A 17,925-nucleotide genomic window follows, 5' to 3' on the forward strand; every position below is an offset into this window, starting at 1 on the left:
TTTCTTCAGCACCTAGTGGGCAATCCAAGCACTTTAACACAGTTTAAGGGGAAGATCATTGTAAGTGGCTGACCTGCTTAGTATAGTACATTCTTGGAAGGTGTGACTGGACCCTCTTACCTTGCCTGACTTAAAAAGGGAATTAAGTGTTTTCCTGCATTGAGTGGCTATGCATGGAGTGTTGGAGTTCGCACTCACTGCCCTGGCTACTTCCTTCCATTGCACCAGGCCACCTCTCCTTGGTGGCCTGTGTCTCTTGGTGCTCAACAAGACCCCTCTCCTTGCCTTGCCTCCCTCCAGCAGCACTTCTACAGCTGCATCAGAGAATCATGGGGCTCTCCTGCTCACCTAACAGTTATTTATTATCCAACTATTTCAGTGCTCCGAAAGCTTGGTCCTGCAAGGATTGTGGGACCACCTCAGGAAGAGGAAGAGGATGGGAGGAGGCAGGCAGCAAATCCCACTTCAGCACGGGATGTCCGTGAACGCCTTTGTAGTGTATGTGCCTTTAAGAGCCCCTGGTGTGCTGTAATGCCGGTAATGGCCACTCGGGCTATATAAGCCTGTATATTGTGTATATCCATTAGAACCCCCCCCCCAGACTTTGCTTAGTAAACACCTATGAACCAACTCCTGTCTTCAGTGTCTTTATCAACACACGGACACTACAGTGGCGACGAAGTGGAAACGGACTTACCTGCAATTCGGCAGCACCTCCAGGACATCGATTTCTCGGGCATCCAGAAGACTCAAGAAAGTGAGAGAAGCTGTGGTTCACCAGCTGGCCAAGCTGGTGGCAGGTACTGCGCTAATCCTTCCTGGGCATCAGGCTGGGGCTCCAGCGGCTGGCTCTACAGCTGAGACAGGCAGCAAAATCAGAGGCAAGCAATAACGGACTGGGAGGGAGCACTCGGGAGACGGCTGGCGCGGCAAGCAGGTCAGCGTTCAGACCTGCAGAGAAAGTCCGGCGGGAACGAGTCTCCAACTGTAAACAAATAAAATTTAAAAAAATAAAAAAACAAAGAACGGAAACCACGGGAAACAGCGTTGTCATCGACAGCAGCAGCGGGAAAGCGCGGGAAGCGCCATACCTTTGCTGCTGAAAAGAAAGAAAAGCGCGGGAAGCGCCATATCTTTTCTGAAATGCCTAAGTCTGGCAATATTGATGCTTTTGATAGCGAAATAGAGGATTGGACCACATACGTGGAAAGAGTAGAGGTATATTGCACTGCAAATGGAATAGAAGATGAAAAAAAAGCTTCAGTACTGCTGAACCTAATGGGCGCAAGGGCATACGGGCTGTTACAAAATTTAATCACTCCAGCCAAACCAAAGGACAAGAATTTTAAAGAAATTGTTGATACCCTGCAGGAGCACTTAAACCCAACACCGCTGCTGATAGCGGAACGATTCAAATTCTTCAAGAGAAATCAACACAAGAATGAAAGTAACGCTGATTACCTAACCGAATTAAGAAAGCTATCAAAGTACTGCCAATTCGGGGCAGGACTAGCAGATTATCTTCGAGACAAATTCGTTTGCGGTCTCTTAAGTGAAGGAACACAAAAAAGGCTGCTTTCTGAAAAAGATTTAACATTGGACAAAGCTTTCAGTATGGCTGTATCATACGAAGCAGCAGCAAGAGGAGCTGCAGAGATACAACAAAAGACACAGGACTTCGGCACCCATGAAATGACACAGGGTTTCGAAAGATGTTATCGCTGCGGCAGATCCACCCATAACCAGAAGGACTGCTGGTTCAAGGACAAAGCATGCAGGCAATGCGGAAAGATTGGACACATTGCACGGGTATGTCGATCTGGACAAAATAAATCCACAGACAGAAAAAAAAAATCAATAAAGGAAAGTACAGGAAGGTACAAATGATGACGGACAGTAGCTCCGAAGACCAGAAGAGCGATAGCGACTCCGAAAACAAGAGACTAAGCTGTCTCAAATTACATAATGTACTTGCCAAAGATGATTACCAAACCATTTGGGTTACCCTCACGATAGCAGGGTCCCCTGTTAAAATGGAGCTAGATACAGGATCAGCTCTAACCGTAATAAATCGACGGGATTACGAGAGGCTATTTTCGCATATACCTCTAAAAGACACATCCATTATCTTAAAAACATATACGGGGCAGAAAGTATACCCCAAAGGAAAAATAAGGGTGCCTGTTGTATACAACGGCAAAGAAATACAAAAGTTGTATTTATACATTCTACAAGATGGTGGTCCACCGTTGTTGGGACGTGAATGGATCAGAAAGATACATTTAGACTGGCACTCCATTCAGGCACTGACGGTGACCAGTAAGAAAATAAACAATGATGACATCATACCTGAACGATTAAAAGACATCTTGGCCAACGCCAAAGAAGTGTTTCAAGAGAAACTAGGAACCTTGAAAGGCATCACCGCCTCAATAAAAGTGGAAGATGCAGCAATTCCCAAATTTTTTAAGGCAAGACCGGTGCCATACGCAATTCATCCAGCAGTCGAGGCAGAGCTGGAGAATTTGGAAAAGGCAGGCGTATTATCCAAAATAGATTGGAGCGAGTGGGCAACACCCATCGTTCCAGTCATGAAAAAAGCATTGAATAATGATAAATCTGAAGAACAGAGAAAAATTTGCATCTGTGGAGACTTCAAGGTGACTGTAAACCCGGTCCTTCACGCGGTACAATATCCTCTTCCGAGGATAGAAGATATTTTCGCCTCACTATCCAGAGGGAAACGTTTCAACAAAATTGACTTGGCACAGGCATATCTACAGATGGAGGTTGAAGAGGCCTCTAAAAAGTATCTCACGATAAACACACACAAAGGCCTGTACCAGTACAATCGACTGGTTTTTGGAGTAGCATCAGCTCCAGCTATCTGGCAAAGAGCTATGGAGCAAGTCCTGCAAGGGATTCTGGGGACTCAATGCTACCTAGATGACATCCTTGTAACAGGAGAAAACGACAACGAGCACCTTGCCAATTTGGAGCAGGTGCTCACTAGGCTGAAAGAACGGGGTCTACGAGCAAATCGCCCCAAGTGCGAATTTTTCCAAAATCAGATATCATATTGTGGCCACATAATTAATAAGGAAGGGTTGCATAAGTCACCTGAAAAAATTGAAGCGGTCATAAAAGTCCCAGCACCTGAAAATGTTTCACAATTAAGGTCGTTCCTGGGATTAATAAATTACTATCATAAATTTTTACCGAACTTATCAACTCTTCTACACCCTCTTAATGAACTTCTACAAACAGGAGTGATTTGGAAATGGAACGAAGACTGTAAACGTGCCTTCCATAAATGCAAAGACTTAATCACATCCGGAGAAGTTTTGGCTCATTACAACCCATCACTGCCAATCAGATTGGCGTGCGATGCATCCCCTTACAGCATAGGAGCAGTATTATTCCATAAATTCCCTGATGGCTCAGAACGGCCGATAGCTTTTGCATCACGCTCATTAAACTCAGCTGAGCGTAACTTTGCCCAAATCGACAGGGAAGCACTCAGCCTGGTATGGGGAGTGAAGAAATTCAACCATTACCTACACGGACAAAAATTTACCTTGTTGACTGACCATCAACCCCTCATCTCCATATTCAACCCTAAAAAGGGTGTTCCCATTATGACAGCGCAAAGGCTACAGAGGTGGTCCCTTTTTCTAGGGGCACACCAATTCAACATAGAATACAAAGGATCAAAACAGCATGGGAATGCTGACGGTTTATCGCACCTACCGTTGCCAACGGTAGAAGGGGCACCTACAGTAGACCCAGTAGAGATGTTCCACTCTACCATAGTGGAATATCTACCAGTAACAAATTCTGCCATTGAAAAGGAGACGAGAAATGACCCGACTCTCTCACGGGTCTACGATTTAACAGTGAAGGGATGGCCAGCACATGGCGAACCACTGTTGCCAGCATTCTTGCAAAGAAGAGAACAGCTGTCAGTGTGTCGAGGAACCTTGATGTGTGGATCCAGAGTGGTGATTCCACCCAAACTCCAGGATAAAGTGCTAAAGGAGCTTCACGAGGGGCATCTGGGTGGAGTGAAAATGAAGAACCTAGCTAGGGCGTTTGTATGGTGGCCAGGTATCGATGGAGACATCGAAGAAATGACCAAGAGCTGCCTAGGATGCCAGAAGGTCCAAAACGCTCCACCACAAGCCCCTCTACATCCATGGGAGTGGCCCTCATCTCCCTGGCAAAGGGTGCACATCGACTTTGCTGGTCCATTTATGGACTCAATGTTCTTAATCGCGGTTGATGCACACTCCAAGTGGCCGGAGGTAATAAAGATGTCCTTCACCACCACGGAAAAAACCATCACAGTATTAAGGACCATATTTGCCAGGAATGGGCTGCCGGAACAGATATGTTCTGATAATGGACCGCAATTTGTGTCCGAAGAATTCAGAAAGTTCTTAAAAAACAATGGGGTTAAGCACTACACGTCCGCCCCATACCATCCCGCCACCAATGGATTGGCTGAAAGGTTTGTCCAGACCTTCAAGAAGGCCATAAAGGCCATGGGTAATGAAGACATAAAACTTCAGCACAAGGTGGATAACTTCTTATTCGCATACAGGAATGCAACACATATGGTTACCAACCAAACTCCCGCCATGATGTTCTTAAATAGAAACCTAAGATGCTGGCTGGATTTGGTCAAGCCCAACATCAGAAGGGACGTGGAGAACCGGCAGTTTCAAGGCATGAATGAAAGGCCAACTAGAACCTTCCAGATAGGTCAACAAGTTTTGGCCCGGGACTACCATACCGAGAAATGGCAGCCTGGAACTATCTGCACATGACTAGGACCACTGATGTATACCGTGGACATCGGAGAAAGCATAATAAGGCGCCATGCTGACCAAATCATAAAGTCACCCAAAAAGGGACAACCTACACCACAACTCTATACGTCTAACGATGAAGTAGAGATACCCATATCTACCTCCGATCCGGTGATACTGGAACCCGATGAACCCGACACTGGCATTCAAGCCGAATCAGCCTTGCCAAAAGAACCTACTACACCACCAGAAACTACTACACCCCCGAGGCGTTATCCGGACCGAGTCAGGAAGCCTCCTGAGAGACTGACTTATAATTAATTAACTACAGCAATGTGTATATTATTTTTCTTATAACATGTAATTAATAATTACTTAAAATATGATGTACTGGTTAACTAAAAGGGGAGGAATTGTAGTGTATGTGCCTTTAAGAGCCCCAGGTGTGCTGTAATGCCGGTAATGGCCACTCGGGCTATATAAGCCTGTATATTGTGTATATCCGTTAGAACCCCCCCCCAGACTTTGCTTAGTAAACACCTATGAACCAACTCCTGTCTTCAGTGTCTTTATCAACACACGGACACTACAGCCTTATCAGACTTACATTCCAGTGAATGAAAGCCCAGATCCCCATTGCTCACCACATCCCCATCATACCATCCCTCTGTCACGGAATATCACAGCATCCTCCTGGGCACAAAGCTGAAATGAGAGCCATCAAAAAATAAACATTCCAAACAAAATTAATAAATTATCACTATTCAATTCACATTACAATATCAACGAATCACCCTTGTGGTTTCCAGCCTGGAAATCATGGGCTCAAAGTTCTGCGCAAAGCCCCATTCAATGTTAGAGCCAGACTCCTCCATGCTCCTTGACATTGCCATGAGGCTCTCTGACCTCCTGGATGCAGCAATGGAGGGTGAGCTGCAAAATGTTTGCTATATTGCCTCTTCCAGCCTGGGAGGAACCGCTGGCAAAAAAGCTGTCATCACCCTACTCTGAGGTCTGTTTGCAAGAGGTGGCAGAGTTCTGTGACCACCTCCTTGGTGAAGCAGAGTCGCCGCATACACTGCTCCTAGCTTAGTTGCAGGTAGGAGAAGTGTTCCCTGAGATCCTAGGTGGGGAAGACCTCCTGCTGAGAGCCCTCCGTCCTCCTCCTCCCTCTGCCACATAAGGAAATTTTAGGACAGGTGACCAAAAGCTTGGCCAAAGAGATAGGTCTTAAGGAGTGTCTTTAAGGAGGGGAGAGAGAGACAGATGTTTAGGGAGGGAATGCACCAGAATACCAGAATATGTACATGCATTGCACCCTGAAACATGCACCAGAATATCGTTTAAGGGCTTCTACAAATATGCATTACAAGCACAATCTCTGTTAGTGTTCAACGCTGCTTTTGACATATATTACAACTCGAATTGAAGTAGTAATTAGCAATCAGTGTTGCTCCAGGGGCAAGCAGGTCAACCAGCTTCCTATCTTTGAATCCCATGCACTATGCAAGTACAGTCACGATTATCAAACTACAGCTTTTGCGACAATTTAACTCATTATCCTTCTGGATTCTTGTAGCAATGGCAGATTGCAAGCTTGGCAGTTGCTTTTCAGAGATTTTCTCCCATATTTTTGTCTTCTGTCCGGATGGCACTGGTGTATGTTGAAGCCTGACTCCACAGATACCAGCAGCTCTCCAGGACCTTGCTGAAGTGGCCATTATTCATCTGTGAGCCTATAAAGTGAATATTGGTGGATTATTCCATTATGGGAGAAAGCACTGTTTAAGTCTGTTCCTGTCCTCACCCAGTGTCCCACACAAACACACTTTGGACAGAAGTGGGCACCCTGGTTGATTGTTCCCTTCCCTACCTTGGAAATGCTAAGGCCAATCATCATACCCTGGCCATTGCCCCAGCTGAGATTAATGAAGTAAGCATGGAGCAAAGATTGAATCTAAAGTTCTTCCTGATTGGTATGGCACAGTACCACACTGAGCAGTGATTTCCCCATTGAGCACAAGAGCTATCAAGGTGTCAAATATTTCCTGTATTTTGCTTATTTTAATTTACTATAGTTCCACATCCGTCATGCACACATAAGAGTTGGTTTATGAGCAGCACCATTTTTAGTGAGTTGATCAAGCAGCAGGAACAGCAATTTGTCACGGTTGAAAACTTCCCCAGCAAACTATCTCCCAGTTTTGCCAAGCTGAAGAATAGAAGCATAGAAACATAGAAGATAGGAGCAGGAGTAGGCCATTTGGCCCCTCGAGCCTGCTCCGCCATTTAATGAGATCATGGCTGATCATCCAAATTCAGTACCCTGTCCCTGCTTTCTCCGCATATCCCTTGATCCCTTTAACCTTAAGAAATATATCTAACTCCTTCTTGAATATATTTAATGAATTGGCCTCAACTACCTTTTGTGGTAGAGAATTCCACAGGTTCACCACTCTCTGGGTGAAGAAATTCCTCCTCATCTCTGTCCGAAATGGCTTACCCCTTCTCTTTAGACTGTGACCCCTGGTTCTGGACTCCCCCACCATCGGGAACATCCTTCCTGCATCTAGTCTGTCTAGTCCTGTTAGAATTTTATAAGTTTCAATGAGATCCCCTCTCATTCTTCTAAACTCCAGCGAGTATAAGCCTAATCGACCCAATCTCTCCTCATAGGTCATTCCTGCCATCCCAGGTATCAGTCTGGTGAATCTTCGCTGCACTCCCTCCATGGCAAGAACATCCTTCCTCAGATAAGGCGACCAAAACTGCACACAATACTCAAGGTGTAGTCTCACCAAGGCCCTGTACAACTGCAGCAAGACACCCTTGCTCCTGTACTCGAATCCTCTCGCTATGAAGGCCAACATAACATTTGCCTTCTTAACCGCCTGCTGCACCTGCATGCTTACCTTCAGCGACTGGGGCACAAGGACACCCAGGTCTCGTTGCACTTCCCCTTCTCCCAATCTATTGCCTTTCAGATAATAATCTGCCTTCCTGTTTTTGCCACCAAAGTGAATAACCTCGCATTTATCCACGTTATTCTGCATCTGCCATGCATCTGCCCAATCACCCAACCTGTCCAAATCATACTGGAGTTTGTCGGCATCCTCTTCACAGCACACATACCCACCCAGCTTTGTGTCGTCTGCAAACTTGGAGATATTCCATCTAGTTCCCTCGTCTAGATCATTTATATATATTGTGAATAGCTGGGGTCCTAGGACCGATCCCTGCGGTACCCGCCACTGCCTGCCACTCGGAAAAAGACCCATTTATTCCAACTCTTTGCTTCCTGTCTGCCAACCAGTTCTCTCTCCAAGTCAGTAACTTACCCCCAATCCCATGTGCCTTAACTTTACACGCTAATCTCTTATGCGGGACCTTATCGAAAGCCTTCTGAAAGTCCAAATACACCACATCCACTGGTTCTCCCCTATCTATTCTACCAGTTACATCCTCAAAAAATTCCAGTAGATTAGTCAAGCATGATTTACCTTTTGTAAATCCATGTTGACTTTGTCCGATCCTGTCACTGTTTTCCAAGTGCTCTGCTATTACATCTTTTATAATGGGCTCTAATAAAGGAACTTGTCAGTTTTCAAGTAACAACAAAGGCTTTGCCCGCAATATTTTTGGGGAGGCGGGCAGGAAAAACAACAGCAGGAGGCCGCAGCCGAGGACCCTTGGGTACGGTCCCTGGAAATTGGGAGGAGGGAGGGAATGAGAGAATGAGAGATCGGGGGTGGTTAGTTTGGCCACAATTGTGACATGCAGAGACACTTGGTGGGGGGGGGGCGGATGGGGGGAGGTCAGCTATCACAGCAGGGGAGAGAGAGAGAGAGAGAGAGAGAGAGAGACCATGATCAGCAGGGGGAGGCCGAAGGCTTCCTTGAGTGGCCAGGCCTGGCCCACACGGAGTGCTATAAACGGCACTTACCTTCTTGAGCTGCCAGGATTCCCAAACCCTGAGAAACCCACGTGGCAATTTAAATAAGGCTCCCAACTGCACTATGGGAGCCTGATTTAAATATGTTAATTAAGTGGCCCCCTTCACATGTCACGAAACCCAGCAACAGGTGCTTATGCGGCCGGTTGGGAATGCGTTCCCCACTTTTTAATTTTTAGCATCACACCCCCTCACCAACCCCCTCCCATCCGTTGTGGGTGGAAGGGGGATTAATATTGAGCCTTTGTCTCAGAAAAAGATGGAAATACTCAGCAGGTCAGGCGACATCTCTGGAGAAACAGAACGACCTTATGACCTGAAACGTCGACTGACTGGCTTCTGTTTCTCCACAGATAGCATCTGACTTGCTGACTATTTCCAGCTTTTCCTATTTTTCTTTTCAGATTTCCAGCATCTGCAGTATTTTGCGTGTTCGTTTATAAAGGATTTATCTCACTCTCTCCAATCTTCCTTCTTTCTTTCTCTCTTACGCTGTCTCCACTCATTTGTGATCTATTGTAATCGTACTTACAACATTTTTCTACCATGATGATCCTTCCTACCTTCTGAAGATGGGAAAGAGAGAGAGAATATTTGAAGAACAATGGGAAAAAGAAAAAAAATGACCTACTAGGATAAAGTTAAAATAAATAAACAAACCATGAGGCAACACTAAAAGCTTGGGAAGCTCGTTACAAGTGTTAAAACATAGAGAGAAAAATAAAATTCTTTGTTTATTCTTATATAATTTATTGTCTACAGATGGGTACAATATAATTAGATCAGCCTAAACTAGAGAACAAAACTTTTGTTAATGAGTAATCTGGCAAAAACAAACCATTAGTCCAAGTACCCCAGCAGCTAAATTCTTTCAGAATTAGCTTCTGGCTTGTTCCCAAGGTCAGGTCACCAGTTTCCACTTAGCCTGCCATATTGTGGGCTGTTGACTGCTGTGATGGTCCCACTGGGTCGGATGTTAGAATGCAGAAAGATGCCTTGATCTCAACAGTCACAGCGGACCTCAAGCAGATATGTTTCCGCCCATTAATTGTGGGCTGAGCAGCTTTGAATGAGAACTGACACCTTTTAATATGGTACTTTATGAACGTAAAGCAATTATATTATCAAAATGATGGTGGAGGGGACAGAATGGAAGCTCTAAGTCATCTTATTGTGTTCTCAGCACATTCCCTGAGGGAAAATAAACATATAGGTTTGCCAGGAAAATAACAGTATTTCGAAGCTGCAACTTCTCCTTTCCTATAATCAACTTGCCGGTTTAAAGCCAATTTATATAGAACTCATTCAAAATCATCCAACCAGTGAATTATATATGCTCCAAACAATTTAGAAGGTGAAATATTCATGATCGAATGGATGTCTTGAACACAGTTTGTAAACAAATTTAAAAGATGATTGGTTTGAATAAAATAATTACAGCAATTGAAATTCACCCATCACCCCTGTGCTTGCTCGCCTACATTGGTTCCCAGTCAGGTCACGTCTCAATTTTCAAATTCTCATCTTTGTTTTCAATCCCTCCTCGCCCTTCCCTATCTTTGTAACCTCCTCCAGACCTAGAACCCTCTGATATCTCTGCACTCCACCAATTCATGTCTCTTGTGCATCCCAAATTGGCGGCCATGCTTTCAGCTGCCTAGGCTCTACACTTTGGAATTCGCCCCTAAACCTCGCCGCCTCTCTACCTCTCTCTCCTCCTTTAAGACGCTCCTTAAAATCTCTGGGGGAGAAATTCGGTACCGCCCCGTGTGGGACGTAAGCATCTGCCGGGCGCGAAATTTTGCGCCCGATGCAAATTATCGCCACCTACTGCTAAATTGGCTTACTTCACCCCAGGAGGTGATTGAAGCACTAAAACAGGCGCTGCATGACTGTCTTAAGGCGCTAAGCCGGAGGAGCGAGGCGCTACCTCCGAGGACGGGCGCAGCGCAGGTGCTGTCAGTTAGCGATTGCACACAGACACGCTGGCGCTGGTCAGCTCTTAAAGGGGAGGGTCGATCTTGAAATGCAGCCACACCCTGCGCATCAGAGCCCTGAATCTCGGCCTGGACAGACCTGTTACCACTTACTTAAGCCAAGGACCATGGAGAGGGCCAGGGAGCGAGCGCAGCGGTTCAGCGAGGGGGCCTTGGAGGCTCTGGTTGGCGCGGTGGAGCACAGGCAATCTCTCCTGTACCCGGACAGTGGCAGGAGGCCGCTGCCCAGCGACTATCGAAAAGCTTGGAGGGAGGTGGCTCACAGAATGACCTCCAGAAGCATGGTGCCTAGGACCCCTGTGCAATGCAGGAAGAAGTTCAACGACCTCACTCGGGTCGTCAGGGTGAGTGCCCTTTTCAGAATCCTCTTCATCCCTGCATCTCAACCTCACTTTATGGCCAAAGGGTCCTGAAAGCCCCAATGCCCAGCACTCATCCAACACCTATTGCCCTTTCAGGAAACTCACATGCACATTCAGCACTTTGCACACTGTAAGGGCTATTCGACCATGGGAGGCATTGCAGCCAAGATCAGGGCTTCACACTGTAAGGGCTATTCGACCATGTGAGGCATTGCAGCCAAGATCAGGGCGGCACACTGTACTCAGACCCCGTCCTTTCTCTTGCAGGGCAAGCTGGTGCATAATAGGAGGCAGCAGCAACAGACCGGGGGAGGCCAGCCTCACCTTCAAGCCCTGACCGATCTGGAGCAGCGAGTCCAGCGGATTATGGCAGGCCGGATGATTGGCCCATCACCACTGGAGATGCTGACCCCGTTATGGACAGCAATGGTAAGGTCATCACCTTTTTGACCTCTCTCCTTCCACTTGTTCCTCACACCAGCATCCTTTGCCACTTTCGAGCCAAATCACTACATCGCAGCACTCATGCCTCCCTTGCTGCCACCCTGTCCTCACGCTAAAGCCACTCTTGTGCCTCCCTGCTTTCAGATGCTGATTCACCAGGTGAGGAGGCGGGCTCTCAAGCTGCCACTGGGAGTGAATCTGAAGGCGAGGAGGAAGAGGAAGCTGGACCATCAGCGCAACCCTCTGCCGAGGCAGCTCATGGCCATACTGGGGACACGCCTTCCCTGGAGGGGAGCGGGGGGACATGGTCTGATGAGGGTGAAGCTCCAGGACCCAGCGGGCTGCAGTAATGCAAGGGGGGTAGGGAAGCTCGGGGGCCTTCTCCCCGGAGGGAGAGTATGGCCTCGAGTCCTGCTACAGTGAGCGCAGAAGAGGTGCGGCTCCTCACTGAAATGAGCGCCCAGGTGGAGCAAAGGCACACTGAGCTCATGGCTGCAGTGGCAAGGATGCCCGAATCCATTGAGTCACTGGCAAGGAGCGTCCAGGACTTCGGCGCAGCACAGGCAAGGATGACTTCGGCGATGCACAGGCGGCTGCCACGTAATTGCTAAGTGCTGCAATGCAGTCAGTGGCTGGTCTCATGCAGACGCAGATTGAGGCCACACAAGCACTGACTGCTGCCACCCTCGATGGATCGGGCAGGATTCCCCGGGGCCCTCACCGCGCTGCAGCAGGCCAGCAATCCGTGCTTCAGCAGATTGCTCCGCATGCTGCAGTGCTGCCCCGTGGGAGTGCCAGTGTGTCGGCCGAACAGGGAGTTGCTGTCCTCTCTCAGGATGACAGCATTCCTGCTGCCAGCACTGTCACTTCGCCACTGCAGCTGCCACCACCTGTAGGACAGACTGGTGCCGCCCATGCAGAGTTGGAGCAGTCAGCAGCCGAGCCCTCCAGGCCCAGAGCTGGTCCAGGCCGGCCCTCAAGGGATCTGCAGTCTCAGTTTCTGACACTCAGCAGCCTTCCCCCAGCTTTGCTGCAGCCACTGGGGTCCCATTACGGAGGAGCTGCAGGGTGGGAAGGGGCCAATCTCTCAAGCGAAGCAGATCACCCTCAAAGGGCAAAAAGTAGGAGGTGTGGCAAAATGTTGTTAATTGTTTTATTGAAGGCCGAGGATCGTGGTCATATTTTTGTTACTGTTTTGGTCTTTGTCTCCAGGTTGTGACAACCAGTTATGTGACTGACTGTTTTTTTGGGGGTTTCTTTCTATTACTTTGTCATGCGGGAAGGGTACACAGTTTGTTAAATAAAGAAGTGTCTTTATTCAGAATGTGCATGTTTGCTCTTTGAACTAATTGTTGCCTTGACCGGCTTAGGGGTTGCGGCACAGTTCCTTTCAGGTTCTTTGAATGGCAGAAGCCTTTCCCTCAGGGGGGGCCTAGAAGCGACTTCCTATAAGCTGCTAACGGATGGCCCTTGCACTTTGTGCCTCCCTCCTGTCTTGGTGCTGCTGCTCCTCCTCCTCCTCCTGCTCCTCCTCTGCTGGTGCTCCAATGTCTGGTGGCATTGGCTGAGTCCTGAGGATTGCCAGGTTATGCAGCATGCAGCACACAACAACAAAGTGGGAGACTCGCTCAGGTGAGTACTGAAGGGCTCCTCCGGAATGGCCCAGACAGCGGAACCGTTGCTTGAGCACGCCGATTGTGTGCTCAATGATGTTCCTGGTAGCTTGATGGCTCTCACTGTATCGCTCTTCAGCAGGGGTGCTGGGCGAACGGAGTGGGGTCATCAGCCAGGTGCACAGAGGATAGCCCTTGTCCCCGAGAAGCCAGCCTCCTGGGTGAGCTGGGGCCTCGAAAAGGTCTGCCACAGAAGTCTGGCGCAGGATGAAGGCGTCGTGGCTGTTGCCTGGAAAGTGGGCATTGACAGCGAGTATCAGCTGTCTGTGGTCACAGACCAACTGGACGTTCAACGAATGGAACCCCTTTCGGTTGTGGAAATCCTCTGCATTCTCTTGCGGTGCCCGCAAAGCCACATGCGTGCAGTCAATGGCGCCCTGCACCATGGGGAAGCCTGCTATTCTTGCAAAGCCCATTGCGCATTCTTGCTGCTTGTCCGGGGTCATGGGGAAGGAGATGTACTGTCGTCTCCTTTTAAAGAGGGCATTCATAACTTGACGGATGCAGCAATGCACTGTGAACTGGGAGATATTGGCAATGTCCCCAGTAGCGGATTGAAAGGAGCCGGTGGCATAGAAGTTGAGAGCCACTGTTACCTTCACTGCCACTGACAGAGACGTCCTGCTCCTCAGTTGAGGCTGCAGAACTGGCTGAAGCAGGTGGCAGAGCTCAGTGACCACCTCCTTGCTGAAACGCAGCCTCCGAAAACACTGCTCCTCAGACATATTGATGTATGAGAACTGTTGGCGGAAAACTCTGGGAGCGTAAGGTCTCGTGTGCCGACGCCTGTTGGCCCTCCTCAGTCTGGCCATGATTGCCACTCTCTCTCTGCGTCTCTGTGCCCTCTCAATGTAATGGAGAAGCCCGACGTTCCCATCCATTGCAGCCCCCATAGTATGTGGCCACTCAAAGTTATGCCGGTGAAAAAGCAAAGCAACTACAAAGTTCTGGTCAGAAGCCAAAAGTACCTCTGCAAGCGCAGACTCAATGCAGAAATCTCTCTCCCTTTGTCTCTCTGCAAATCTCTCTCTCTCTCTCTCAGAAGGAGTGGTCCAAAAATGGCGACCACAAAGAAGCCAGGAAGAGCCCCCTTTAAATAGCGCCCCCCCCAGCCCCACAGCGACTGAGAGCCATTCCAGTCAACCTGTCGTTGGGAGCGACAGGCGGAAAGGAGGGGGGCGCCACAGAATTTCCGTTCCGGGGCGCCCCAAGGGCGTTGCACTCTGAAATGACGTCAGGATCTGTGTGCACAGCTGAGCGGGCATTGCGGTTTAGCGCCGCCGCTAAATGTCTGCTCAATTTCGCGAGAGGTGCGGGTATCACCATGCCTGGGCGCTAGCTTGCTCGCGCCCCACTTATCGCCCTCTTAAGGCGCTAACGGGTGGCGCAACCAACTGAATTTCTCCCCCTCTCTCTTTGACTAAGCTTTTGCTAATCTGTCCTAATATCTCCATATGTGGCTCAATGTCAAATTTTGTTTGATAACGCTACTGTGAAGCACCGTGGGATGTTTTAAACGTTAGGCGCTATATAAATACAAGTTGTTGTTGTTGTAAGAATTTATAGTCTTGAATAGATAATTAATAGACAGGTTGAAGGTGCTCTAACAAAGAAACAAATGAATCCCTCAACAATTCTTCAAGCCTAGCTTTGACCACATAAGACAATACACTGGCAGTTCAACAGCTTTGAAAGTTATCACATAGATGTAGAAAAGATTAAGGGGGCAAAATTCGGTATTGCCCCATTTGGGGCACAATTAATGGCTGGGCGCAAAGTTTGGCACCTGGCGCTAATTTTCGCCTCCGACTGCAAACTTAGCTTCTATCACCCCTGGAGGTGATTGGAGCGCTAAATCAGGCGCTACACACCTCTCTTAAGGCGCTAACGTCGAGGAGTGAGGCACTACCTTAGAGTGCTGGTGAAGCTCATGTGATGTCAGTCAGCAATGGAACACAGACACACTGGCGCTGGCCAGTTCTTAAAGGGGAGGGTCGATCTTGCTCTCCAACCACACCCTGCTCATTGCAGCCTTGAATCTCAGCCTGGAGAGACTGTAATGATCAGTAACATGTCATTCTAGAATGGTACACTAGGTGGAGCTGTATGTTTAGTGGTGGGCTACCCAGAAGACAGTAGTCAAGATGGATGTCTGTACACTAGTCCACATGGCTGAATAAATGACTAGCTCAAGCTAGCTGTTCATAATGAAAACGTCTATTTATTTATGAACATAACATGGTAGCAGGATTGGTAATATCTGCTGAATATTGTGAAACGCGACATGGAGAATTTGAAGCCACCGGAGGGTTTGAAACTCACGGGGAATGTCGACTGCAATTGGCGGACTTTCAGACAACAATTCGAACTCTACATGGCTGCCATCGGGTTCGGTACGAAGCCAGATGCAAGAAAAATAGCGTTACTGCTCATGGTTGCAGGCCCGCAGGTGATAGAGGTATTCAATACGTTTGTATTTGATCAAGAGGAGGACAGAGAAAAAATGGACGATGTGATAAAGAAGTTTGATACACATTGTTCTCCCAAAAAGAACGAGACGTATGAGAGGTACGTGTTCCGTTCACGGACACAGCAGCAAAATGAGACTTTTGATAGCTTTGTGACGGATCTGAAACTGAAATCACAGACATGTAATTTATCTGAACTGAAATCATCCATGATTAGTGACCAGATTGTGTTTGGCATTCATGATAAAAAAGTCAGGGAACGTTTGTTGAGAGAAACTGAACTAACATTGGAGAAAGCTGTGAAAATATGCCATGCCAGTGAGCTAGCTCAACAGCACGCAAAGACTTTCAGTGAAATTAATAATAATGCGACTGTAGTAAGTGATAGTGCTGCTGTTGGTGCTGTGTCCTACAAGGGGAAGAAACGTGGGCAGAACAGAAATGCAAAGCAATTGAAGGATGGAATTTTTAATTGTAAATGCTGTGGTTACCAGCACCAGTCAAGACAATGCCCAGCGTTTGGAAAAATGTGCACAAAATGTAATGGAAAGAATCACTTTGCCAAACAATGCTTTTCAAAAGTAAAAACAAAGAAAGGGCAACAAGTCAATGTGATTGAGGACACTGATTTAAGTGAGACATTTTTTGTAGGAATGGTGTCATGTGACAATATCGAAAAGGATACAGAAAATGTGCAGCCCTCAGGAATGGACAATGCTGAACATAAAGTTAATGCAGTAAAAGAGGACAAATGGATGATGCCACTGCAGGTAAATGGAGCATTAGTTACATTGAAACTAGACACTGGGGCAAAAGCAAACTTAATCAGTATGAGTGACATTAAAAATATGAAAGAAAAGTCCAAAATACAGAAAAAGTCAGTACTACTGAAGGACTATAATGGACAGAAAATAGATAGCTTAGGTGTATGCAGACTTAAAGTGACAGTCAAAGATAAAGTGCATCATCTCATGTTTTCTGTTGTGGCTGAAGGACTTGATTTACTACTAGCTGACAAAGCTTGTGAGGACTCAGAACTGGTCAAGAGAGTCTACCGTATAAACTGTGCCATAAGCAGACCAGATAACTCAGTGGATTCTGTAGTGAGTAATTTCCAGGATGTGTTCAAAGGATTTGGAGTTTTACCATTCACTTACAAGATCCAGCTAAAGGAGGATGCTCAGCCAGTGGTACATGCTCCACGGAGAGTTCCAGCACTCCTGCGTGACTGGCTCAAGAAAGAACTGGACAGAATGACCACACTAGGAGTCATCAGGAAAGTCGAAGAGCCAACAGACTGGGTTAACTCCATGGTATGTGTAAAGAAAAAGAACAATGATCTAAGAGCATGCATGGATCCAAAGGACTTAAATGCAAACATAAAACGTGAACACTACCAGATTCCCAAGCGAGAAGAAATCACCAGTGAAATGTCAGGTGCCAGACACTTCACAAAGCTCGATGCCTCACAAGGATTTTGGCAACTAAAACTGGATGAAGAGAGCACCAAATACTGTACCTTCAACACACCATTTGGCAGGTATTGTTTCCTCAGAATGCCTTTCGGGATAATATCTGCATCTGAAATCTTTCATAGAGCGATGGAACACATAATTGAAGGACTTGAAGGAGTCGGGTCTATGTTGATGACATCATCATCTGGGGCTCCACACTGAAAGAACACAATGAGAGACTGACTAAAGTGCTACAGAGCATACGCCAGAATGGACTGAAGCTCAACAAAGCCAAGTGTCAGTTTGGCATCCAGGAAGTCACTTTCCTAGGAGATAATCTATCTGGTAAAGGAATAGAGCCAGATATGGAAAAAGTAAACGCCATACTCAACATGCCCCGACCCACTGACAAAAAAGGAGTGCTACGCATCATGGGGATGATAAACTTCATTGGAAAGTTCATTCCTAACTTGTCAGTCAAGACAGCATGTCTGCGAGACCTGCTACATAAAACAAATGAGTTCGCATGGACAGAAAGACATGAACAAGAGTGGATGAACCTCAAAACAGTGCTGACAACCACACCTGTACTCACCTTCTTTGACCCAACAAAGAGAATCAAAGTGTCAACGGATGCATCAAAAGATGGCCTAGGCGCGGTCTTGCTACAAGCAGAGGGTGAAGATTGGAAGCCTGTTGCCTATGCCTCCAGGTCTATGACTGACTCTGAGTGTCGATATGCCCAGATTGAAAAGGAATGTCTA

This window comes from Somniosus microcephalus, chromosome 7 (assembly GCF_052327205.1).
Source record: "Somniosus microcephalus isolate GS21.2 chromosome 7, FLI_Smic_1.0, whole genome shotgun sequence".
NCBI lineage: Eukaryota > Metazoa > Chordata > Chondrichthyes > Squaliformes > Somniosidae > Somniosus > Somniosus microcephalus.